At 40.5% G+C, this 11127-nt stretch overlaps 1 non-coding gene across 1 annotated transcript; it reads left to right on the top strand.

Moving 5' to 3' along the window:
• The first annotated feature begins 2444 nt into the window (after positions 1-2444).
• TRNAK-CUU (transfer RNA lysine (anticodon CUU)) lies at positions 2445-2517 on the top strand. Its single transcript has one exon. It is a non-coding gene; the product is annotated as a tRNA-Lys (tRNA).
• The last annotated feature ends 8610 nt before the right edge of the window (positions 2518-11127 follow it).

Raw genomic sequence — 11127 nt, forward strand, 5'->3', positions numbered from 1 at the left:
TGCTGCCCAGAGATGAGTTCTAAATGCCCAGGGCTCAAGGTGAAGAGATTGAAGCTAAGGCAAAGAGTTATCCCAATTTCCTGTGAATTTGTATTGTTAACAATTTAACTTTTCAAAGGATTTTGGAGTAAAGCAATCAGCTCTCTGCTGGAGTTGGGCAGGACACAAGGCAGAGATTGCTGAATCAATATGTGGAACCCTGACTGACAACTTAGGTAATTTGATGCAGGATTTGGGACAACAACTAGAGATAAATTACTTAACACAGTTGGGAACCAAAATTGTGTTCAGAGAGAGAGAGAGAGACGTATCTTCCTGAGAGGAGTGAGGAGAATTGTACTGACAGGAAATTGATGGGCACAAACAAAACTCTTAAAATTACTCCATGTGCAACGGTACGAGTTCTGATGAACATGTCTGAATCGTGGTCGAGGGTGGGAATGTATTGTGAAATACCTGTAAATCAACAGTGATATAAACGCCTCCTTTTGAAAAAAATCTATAACTTTATATAACACGGCTGCAGTATAGAAAAATACTTATTTGGTAGAGAGAAAAATGCAGTATATAAAATTTATATTGTTGTCCTTCTGAATAATGATGGGACCCCTTTAGAATTCGATGCGACTTATGAAAAATCTGTGTAAAATATTTTGTTAGAGTTTATCTGTATTTCAAACAGCTTGTATTTGTGTACTAGAGAAAGGTTCTCTCCCCATACTCCCAACCAGTACTCCCCCTATGATGCAATGCATTTAGCAGCTGCAAAAACCAAGATGGATAGATACGGCCACCTTGTCAACCCTTGATTATGTGAGGTGAAAAGGAGGATACAGACAGGGCCAAACCCAATTAATTTTTTAGTGCCACAGTCACTGCCCATTAAGAGAAGATTCTCTCTTTTCACATGTGTGAGCCAAGAAATGTTTAGAAGAATTGCTTTATTGCTGTACTGTTTCGGTGATTACTTAAGAGAAAGAGAAGGGTAAGTGCCTTCCAAGATGCAGCAGAGATTTGTTTGGGGCTTTTCCGATTTCTGATTGAATCTTGATGTCCTTTTGAGAAATTACCTTCTCCAGTACGGTCTGCTGTTGTCATTTTCAGTAGATGATAAGTGATATGGGCTAGCCGCTCGACCAATCAGGTACTTCCTCTTGAGCAGAAGGACAAAGACACCACATGTAATTGGAATCATTCAACTTAAAAACCATAGCTCACCCGGATTATCACTGTTCTTAAACTCTGTGCTTCTTGCTCTCCAGTTTCTAGAACTACTTGACCGGCTCATTTCCATGTCTGTCCGACATTCATATCTAGGATCCCATGCATTTTGCAACTTCTAATAATGTTTCCACTAAATGTACTTTTACTTAATTTAAACCAAATTGATTTCTGTTGTTTGTAATTATAGATTCTGAATTCTGTATTCTCATACATGACCAAAATTGTCCCCAATACTAACAATTTTACACACCATCCAAGTTCTCCATGAACATCCATGTGTTTGTGTGTATGTGTGTGTTCTAGTACGTATATGAGAGAACTGAATGCGAGCTCTCCAACACTTGTGTTATACCTTGGCCCCTTCCTTTAATGACTTGAGCTATTTGTGTACACCATTATGGTAGCAAAACTGATCTTTTTCCTTCACATACATTCTTGATGAAATTGCTTAACAAAGACTACAGTTACAAATTACAAATATCTAAAAATAATTTTTAATACCACCCTCTTCACAGCCCTTATCGAACACTTCACCAAGTCTTAATGATTATAACCTGTAAGTATCTCCCAGGCTGATAGATAGGATGCCATCTTCACTACCACTGGTCTGGACGATGGTTATTTTTCATCCTGAACTGCTGCAAAAACTGTCTGAAAATTCTGCTTATATTTACCTGTGTGCCTTTCCAATCTGTTCTCCATGTATGGCCACCAGAGCCAGTGTAATAAAAGAGATAATTTACACATCTCACACTCTTCTTTAAACATTTTAGTACCTTCCCAGAACTCTTAGGACAATGTCTAAAATTCTTCAGATGCCCCCCAAGCCGAGTACTCTGACCGCTCTCACTCAGTCCTTTATTTCTATATCATCTCTACTCTGGTCACACTGGTGTCTCAGCTCCAGGAGGGAGCTATGTTTTCTCCCATCACAGGGCCTTGGTAACTAACTCTACATTTTTTTTTTAAGCATTCTTTAGGTATCAGCTCAATATAATGTTCCGAAACCCACTTCCCAACTTTGGCAATGAGATTAAATCCCTCCAGAATGCTCTCTTCAGAACCATAAACCTTTTTGACACCACGTACTCTAGCTGTATTTGCATTGTAAGATTACTTGATTATTTTTTCCCCTCTTCCAATAGTGGAATCTAAACTACATGAGAACAGGGATCAAATCAGTTGTTTTTGTCCATTTTATACCTAGAACAAAGTGCAATGCCTGGCTAGCTCAGTCGGTAGAGCATGAGACTCTTAATTTCGAGGTTGTAGGTTCGAGCCCCACATTGGGCGCCAGTTGTGGACAAGTCCTGCCGGGGGTGACAACGATGGAGATGCAAAGACACGACTCCGGGAACCAGGTTCAGTGACGCAGATCCACTTTATTCAGATTAAACAATGAGGCAAGCTTCTGTAATGTTTGACTAGTTAGAAAATAATACAGGGGATTCCTCCTAGGGATCGGGATGTCATTTCCCTCCCATTGTGTTACAGAGACCTTCTAGGTGCCATTAAACACAGTTCCATTTTGAATGTGAAAAATGGACGTAGGTCCATGCACACCCCCTTCCCACAAAGGTCCCAGCGTCCAAACATGAAACAGATGGCTTGCCATGGGCTGCGTACTGCATATGTTTTCAAGGGAAATTACACAAATTACAACAACATGACAAATCATACAAATTCAACAATTACAGAGGTACACTTCACCAGTCTCTGAGCACTTTTCCAAAAGCACAAAATGTCCTCGGCCTTCTTTCTAGGCATGGCACAAGCTTCCCAGGGAAGGGGAGTGCTTCCAGCTAAGCTACCCCCCACCCCCATCAGGGTATTTCAAATTGTCCAAAATCCGTAAGTTCATCCAACAAAGGAGCCAATGCTCACTCGGGTCGTAGTCCAGGAATCAGTCCATGCACATAAGGCGTCAGCCACTCTCCTCATTCCTGCTGTCCTGGCAGGTCTTACACTGTCCCAAAGAGGAGCATGTGGCAATGGGAGTCAGCATTTCCATCTCTGCTCTGGAGAGCATGATGGCATTCACCCCTATGTCCCAAAATGTCAGCAAACCCACCAGCAGCTTAGCAGGCACTCCCTGCCATTCCAGCGGCCACTCGGCGATGCAAGCCTGGCTTCCATTCATCCTCCTGCTGCAGCTGCCACCGTTTACCTTCTGGAGTCTGCAAATCGCAACTCCAGCCCAATTCTCCTCATCCTCCAAAGATGAACTGGAAACACCAGCTCATGCTGCCAGGCTCGAGCAGCAGGCTGCCACCGCCTACATCTGGGAGTCAGCAGTTACTACAGCACACATAAGCAAGAACAGGGCACCAGGGCCTGGGGGCCTGTCAGGGGCAATTCTCCAGGCCCACCCCACCAAAGCCTCCACATCCCCCCCAGGTGATGGGGCGCACACACAGGACACGAGGTCTTCTTCTGGAGCACTGAGGACCTCTTCCCCTCAGGCATAGTCAGTGTGGAGAAGGCCAGGTCTGTGGCTTTGGATGGGTGAAGACTGAACCACTTAGTGGGTGCCCAAGAAACCCTGTCAAGCAGGTGGGGGGTTCCTGGGATCCAAATTGGCTGAAAAACACAAGCATAACCTCTCCCCTGTGTTAGAAGAGGGTGTGATCCCGGCCACTGTGCCATGGCTGGGTCCTTCCAGCATCATTTCAGAGAGAGGGGTGGGGGAGAGAGAGAGTGAGAGATACAGAAAAATAGACAAGACAGGCAGACAGAAAGAAAACAGACACATGGGGGCATATAGGTTGGCCCATGGGTCTGCAGCAGGAACATGTGTTGGAGGAAATGGCCTCTGAGAAGCTGGAGTGGAGCACTGAATCCCCCCCACACACACACAGAAATGCAGAAGTAGCGACTTCCGCTTTTTCCAGCAGCAGAGCTGATGGCACAGTTAGCAATTCGGTTGGTTTCGTTTTTGCGTGCTCAGCCATGATTTTGTCAAACTCGGAGGCTAAACTACTTTCCTCCTCAGTGGAGGGAGGCGAATAGGAAGGTAGGGGCTCCCCAGAGAGAGGGGTAGCCTGCAATATTTTTGGCACCAGCGGAGGTTCCCCAGCAGGAGCATATTGCCAATAAGGCAGGAGTGAGGCCGAGAGGGAAGGTTTGACCCCCCATACCCCTCAGCAGAACAGATGCGTGGGAGAGCTCGGGCCCAAGTATCCAGGTCCCAGAGAGGCGTGTCCCTAATCCAGGGATTGAAACCAGAGAGGCTCTCTCAGTAAGTACAGGGATCCTTTTAACAAACTTCAACTCGCCTACTCTGCAATAAGGTGTGCAGGGCTCAAGCCTGCAGGGCTCGAGAGTGGGGGAGAAGGTTTCCCATTGCAGAGGGTCACTCACCCGTCCCTTGGATGCTGGGCTTTACTTGCTGTTCTTTTTCTAGATATTTTAGATGCAGGGTTAAGTTGTTTATTTGTTCTTTTTCTAGCTTCTTAAGGTATGCCTGTAATGCTATGAACTTCCCTCTCAGTACTGCTTTTGTTGTGTCCCATAAATTTTGAGTTGTTATATGCACATTATCATTTGTTTCTAGGATTTATTTATTTCTTCTTTGATTTCATTGTTAACCCATTTGTTATTTAATAACATGCTATTTAGTTTCCAAGTATTTAAGTATTTCTCAGTTTTTCTATTGTGGTTGATTTCTAGTTTCATGCCATTGTGATCAGAGAAAATGCTTGATTTCAATCTTCTTAAATTTGTTGATAAAACCAGGAGCTGTTTCTTTGAAAAGGTAAAGAAGATTGATAAATCTTTAGCCAGAAACATCAAGAAAAAAAGAGAGACGACTCAAATAAATAAAATTAGAAATGAGAGTGGAGATATAACAACTGAAACAACAGAAATAAAAAGGATTGTAAGAAAATACTATGAAAAACTGTATGCCAAAAAATTAGACAACCTCGATGAAATACACAAATTTCTTGAAACATATAATCTTTTAAAAATCAATCTGGAAGAATCAGAAAACCTAAATAGACCAATTACAACAAATGAGATCAAAACAGTTATCAAAAAACTCTCAACAAACAAAAGCCCAGGGCCAGGTGGCTTCACAAGTGAATTCTACCAAATATTCAAAGAAGAAGTAACTCCTATCCTTCTCAAGATATTTCAAAAAATTCAAGAGGAAGGAAGACTTTCAAGCTCCATTTATGAGGCGAGCATTATTCTGATTCCAAAACCAGACAAAGACAACACAAAGAAAGAAAATTATAGGCTAATATCCCTGATGAATTTAGATGCTAAGACCCTCAACAATATATTAGCAAACCAGATCCAGCAATATATGAAAAAAAATCAAACACCATGATCAAGTGGGATTTATTCTGGGTAGTCAAGGCTGGTAAAATATTCACAAAACAATCAATGTGATTCATCACATAAACTAAAGAAAGGAGAAAAACCACATGATAATTTCAATAGATGCAGAAAAAGCATTTGATAAAATTCAGCACACATTCATGATCAAAACTCTCAGCAAAGTGGGAATACAAGTAAAATACTTCAACATGATAAAGGCCATGTATGACAAACCAACAGCCAACACCATAATTAATGGGCAAAAATTAAAAGCAATCTCCTTAAGATTGGGAACAAAGCAGGGGTCCCCCTTTCACCACTCTTATTCAACATAGTTCTGGAAGTGCTAGCCACAGCATTGAGACAAGAAGAAGAAATAAAAGACATCCAAATTGGAAAAAAAGAAGTAAAACTATCATTATTTGCAGATGATATGATATTGTATATAGAAAACCCTAATGTCTCAGTCAAAAAACTACTAGACCTGATAAATGAAATCAGCAAGGTGGCAGGATATAAAATTAATACTCAGAAACCAGAGGCATTTTTATACACCAACAATGAACTCTCAGTAAGAGAAATTAAGGAAACAATCCCCTTCACTATTGCAAGAACAACAACAACAAAAATAAAGTACATAAGAGTAAATTTAACTAAGGAGAGTAAAGACTTGTACTAGGAAAATTATAAAACATTGATAAAAGAAATCAGGGAAGATACAAACAAGTGGAAGCATATACCCTGCTCATGGTTAGGAAGAATAAACATTATTAAAATGTCTATATTACCCAAAGCAATTTATAAATTCAATGCAATACCAATTAAAATACCGATGACAACTTCAAAGATATAGAACAAATATTCCAAAAATTTATATGGAACCAAAAAAGAACACAAATAGCCTCAGCAATCTAGAAAAAAAAGAATAAAGTCGGAGGCATCACACTTCCTGATATCAAGTTATACTACAAGGCCATTGTACTCAAAACAGCCTGGTACTGGCATAAGAACTGGCATATGGATCAATGGAACAGAATAGAGAACCCAGAAATAAACCCACACCTTTATGGACAAATGATATTTGACAGAGGAGGTAAGAGCATACAATGGAATAAAAACAGCCTCTTCAACAAATGCTTTTTTGGAAAATTGGACAGCTTCCTGGCAAAAAATTGAAACTAGACCACCAACTTACACCATTTACAAAAATAAACTCAAAACGGATAAAAGTCTTAAATGTAAGCTGTGAAACCAGAAGCAGCTTAGAAGAAAACATAGGCAGTAAACTCTCCAACATCTCTCGCAGCAAAATATAAATATTTGCCGATTTATCTCCATGGGCAAGTGAAATAAAAGACAGGATAAACAAATGGGACTATATCAAACTATAAACCTTTTGCACAGCTAAAGACAATAAGAACAGAATAAAAAGACAAACTATACAATGGGAGAACATATTTGACAATACGTCTGATAAGGGGTTAATAACCAAAATTTATAAAGAACTTGTAAAACTCAACACCAGGAAGATAAACAATCCAATCAAAAAATGGGCAAAAGAAATGAATAGACACTTCTCCAAAGAGGACACACAGATGGCCAATAGGCATATGAAAAAAACGCTCAACATCACTAATCATTAGAGAATTGCAAATTAAAACCACAATGAGATACCACCTCACACCAGTCAGAATGGCGCTCATCAACAAAACAACACAGAATAAGTGCTGGTGAGGATGTGGAGAAAAGGGAACCTCCTGCACTGCTGGTGGGAATGCACACCGGTGCAGCCTCTGTAGAAAACAGTATGGAGATTCCTCAAAAAATTAAAGATCAAGCTGCCTTTTGACCAGCTATCCCACTTTCAGGAATATACCCCAAGAACACCATAGAACTGTTTCAAAACGAAAAATGCACCCCCATGTTTATGGCAGCATTGTTCACAATAGCGAAGATCTAGAAACAGCCCAAGTGTCCATCAGTGTACCAGTGAATTAAAAAGCTATGGTACATATATGCAATGGAATACTATGGGGCCATGAAAAAGAAGAAAATCTTACCTTTTGCAACACCATGGATGGACCTGGAAACTATTATGTTAAGTGAAATAAACCAGGCAGAAAAAGAAAAATATCATATGACCTCACTCATTTGAGGAATCCAATGAACAATGTGAACTGAGGAACGGAATTGAGACAGAGGAGAGATCAAAGGGACTAGAGGAAAAGAGGAAAGAGGGAAAGGGGATGATAGGATGGGATAAACCTAAAGGGAAGGGGGGAGGGCATTTTAGGGAGGGGGCAAGGGAGATGTTGAGGGGAATATGGGGGAGGGGGGATGTATTCAGGGCAACACTAGAATCTATGTAAACACAATCAAAAAAGAAAGAAAGAGAGAGGGAAAGAAAGAGAGAGAGAGAAAGGAAGGAAGGAAGGAAGGAAGGAAGGAAGGAAGGAAGGAAGGAAGGAAGGAAGGGAGGGAGGAAGGGAGGAAGGGAAAGAAAGAAAGAAAGAAAGAAAGAAAGAAAGAAAGAAAGAAAGAAAGAAAGAAAGAAAGAAAGAAAGAGAAAGAAAGAGAGAGAGAGAGAGAGAAAGAAAGAAAGAAAGAAAGAAAGAAAGAAAGAAAGAAAGAAAGAAAGAAAGAAAGAAAGAAAGAAAAAAAGAAAGAAAGAAAAGTGTTTCCACTTCCAACCACATCATGCCCAGATCTGTTCAGTTCTGGGGGTCTGCGTTGTTCCTCTTTTACTTCAGCTTCCACTGGTTTTTCCATTCTATGCATAACTGCTCTATGATTTGTCAGGGATGCTCAAGAAAGGCATCTCCCAGGTGGCTAAGCGCCCCCTGGCTAAGTGCTAAGCGTAGCAAGGAGAGATATCCTACACACATCCAATCACTGATGAAAGACAAGCTGCTCTCTGTTGCAAAAATTCATAAACCACGAGAGGGAGAGAAACAGGAAGTAGATTTTTTTCCTCTTCTTATTTCTTTACTTCTTTAACCCTGATGGTGAGGAAGTGTTTTGATGCTGTAGCATGACATTTTTAAAGACTTAGGCCTATTTCTCCCAAAGACATGAGTGCAGAGTTGATAACAGCCACAACAGAACCCACCCAAGGATTTTTTTCAAGATCTTAACTTTAAAGCTCCCTCAGAGGATGAAGCCAAGACCCAAAAATCCTAACAAAGAGGGCACAGGTGACGGGAAAATATGTGGAAGGAACAAGGCATCAGGGTTGGAGAGCAATGGAGTGAAGGAATGGATGTCAGAGAAAGAAAGGGTGTCTGAATGTCCGTCATAGCTAGGTGCCTCGTGTGTAGACGGAAAGGTGACCATGTGAAAAGAAAAGATTATTTTGTATCATCTGTCAGTTTCTATATGTTTTTTTTTTAATGAAAAATAACATGTGTTCCCTCTGCTAACAGATTGTTCCTGCAAAGCCTTTCAAATAGTGCAAGCCATAGCAAAGCAGTTAGAAAATTAACAGTCCTGGAACATGTTTAAATGTTTCTTCTCTGTTTTTGTAGCTTTGAGTTCCATTGCTGCTTCCCTTTGCCTCCTTTATTATAAATCGACTATATCTGAAAGAAGTGTGTGTGTGTGTGTGTGTGTGTGTGTGTGTGTATTACTTACTTCACTTGTCTATCACAAAATCTGCGCCAGAATTTAATCTTGGTCTAGGACCTACTTCTCTATGTTTTGGGAAAATTTCTTCTTACATTTGCTTTCACAACATTTCTTTTCTACCCCTCCCTGCTCCTCAAAACTGCTGTGCAATGGAATTTTACTTAAACACTGTACTAAGAAGTCAATACTTTATTGTTGGTGTTAAACACAATAATTACTTATGATTTAAATAACTATGTATAAATATATCGCACATTTCTAGCTCAACATTTTACAAACAGAGTCTAAAACATCTTTTTCCCCAAAGAGTAGTATAAATTCAAATTACTTTCAAAATACAAATACCATCAGTCCCTAACAGTTTGGAGAAGGGAGAGAGGAAATGGGGATAGATCGTCTGCCCTGTGTCTGGAAGCCAGTTCTCTCCCCACTCGCCAAGGACAGAAGTAAACTAAAAATAAGTGCTCGCCCAAGTCTGCCATGGGTATGGAAACGCTTTTGGAATTTTTCCAAGGATTTTAACCAAATAGTCAACCCGTAACGAGTATTCCCCATGGCACCGTCGAAGCCTGCTGCAGTTACACATTATAAATGGAAGCCAAATCACACACTTATGTAAAATGATTGGTAGAGCAGAAAAACAAGTTCTGTGTTTAATAAGCAATCTCAAGCTTTTAATGTAGTGAAACTCACTTGTAATTTCTTTCACAGTGGTTTCTCTCCCCCCCCTGCACATACCATTCATTTTTAAAACTCTCTACAAGGCTTTTAGAAAAATCAACTTTGCCAATATGCCATCACTCCAGGTTTTCTTGGGCTGTTTTGAAAAACAGCACTCCGATTCACGAATACTAGTCGTGTCAAAATGCATGAAACCTAGGTGCACGGCGTTCCTTAAAGCTTGGTTTTTACTTACAAAATATGTACGCTAAAGAAAGAAGCCCTCAGTACGTGCTCACACTCCATGTAGACATGCTTTCTATCTTTCCAACCTACAGGATTCCTTTACACACAAACGCCATTCATCCCTATTTTGTCTACCAAGTAAAGGTTGTTATAGCTCATCATGCTGCCAGTTACTACCCCGTGCATCTGATTGCCTTAATGAAGTAACATAATGGGCATGTTTGCCAAGTAAACATAAGGTTATTGTTAAAAATGAAAATACTGGCCATGGCAGTCAATTCTGCAACAGAGTAACTCGAAGGCAAGACTACCCATTGTTGCTTTCAGCAGACTCTTGACTAGTTGGGTTCCCTCTCAACTGAATTGCTTCATTAATTCCTCTGACATTTCACTTTTCTTTAATTAGGTATCTCTCTAACTTCATCTGAGCTACTTATAAATGTGTTTCCCTGCATCCAACTCCTCCAAACATGTTATTTTCTACCAGATAGGGGGGAAATATTTTATTGGTAATTAGTTTTCCCATAGAACAATACTGTAAAGCTTTTTTCTATAATAAACATTGATTGAAAGCAAACAAGGCAGTATTTTGCCGGTGAGAGCCTATTGACTGAGGTTTTCACTACACTTTAGATTTATTCTTAACCTTGACTATCTGTTTGAGGCAAAAAATAAAAAAAAGATCATCTTGTTCCTGGGGATTTTTCTCCTCTTCTGCTGATTAGCTATAGAACGAGAAGCACCTGACAGGCCCCATTAAGAAGGCTGATAAGCGGTTTACAAGTCTCAGTAATTAATGACTATTTTTATCACAAAGAATATAGACTGGCTTCTCCCATCTATCCGAAACACAGTGTAAGCCCCCTGTAAGCCTCAATGCAGCATAATTGGTGCGATAGAGCTGAAAATGAGATGGAGGATGTCACGTGGATTCAGGAATCCAGCCTTGAGCTAAACTGCAACAGGAGAAGACCCCCGCAGCCTCCAAGGTGGACGCCACGAAGTCAGCCTCCTGTCTCGGCGTTCCTTGTGAAGCTCACGTGACTGTTT

This window comes from Saccopteryx bilineata, chromosome 8, assembly GCF_036850765.1.
Source record: "Saccopteryx bilineata isolate mSacBil1 chromosome 8, mSacBil1_pri_phased_curated, whole genome shotgun sequence".
Taxonomy (NCBI): Eukaryota; Metazoa; Chordata; class Mammalia; order Chiroptera; family Emballonuridae; genus Saccopteryx; species Saccopteryx bilineata.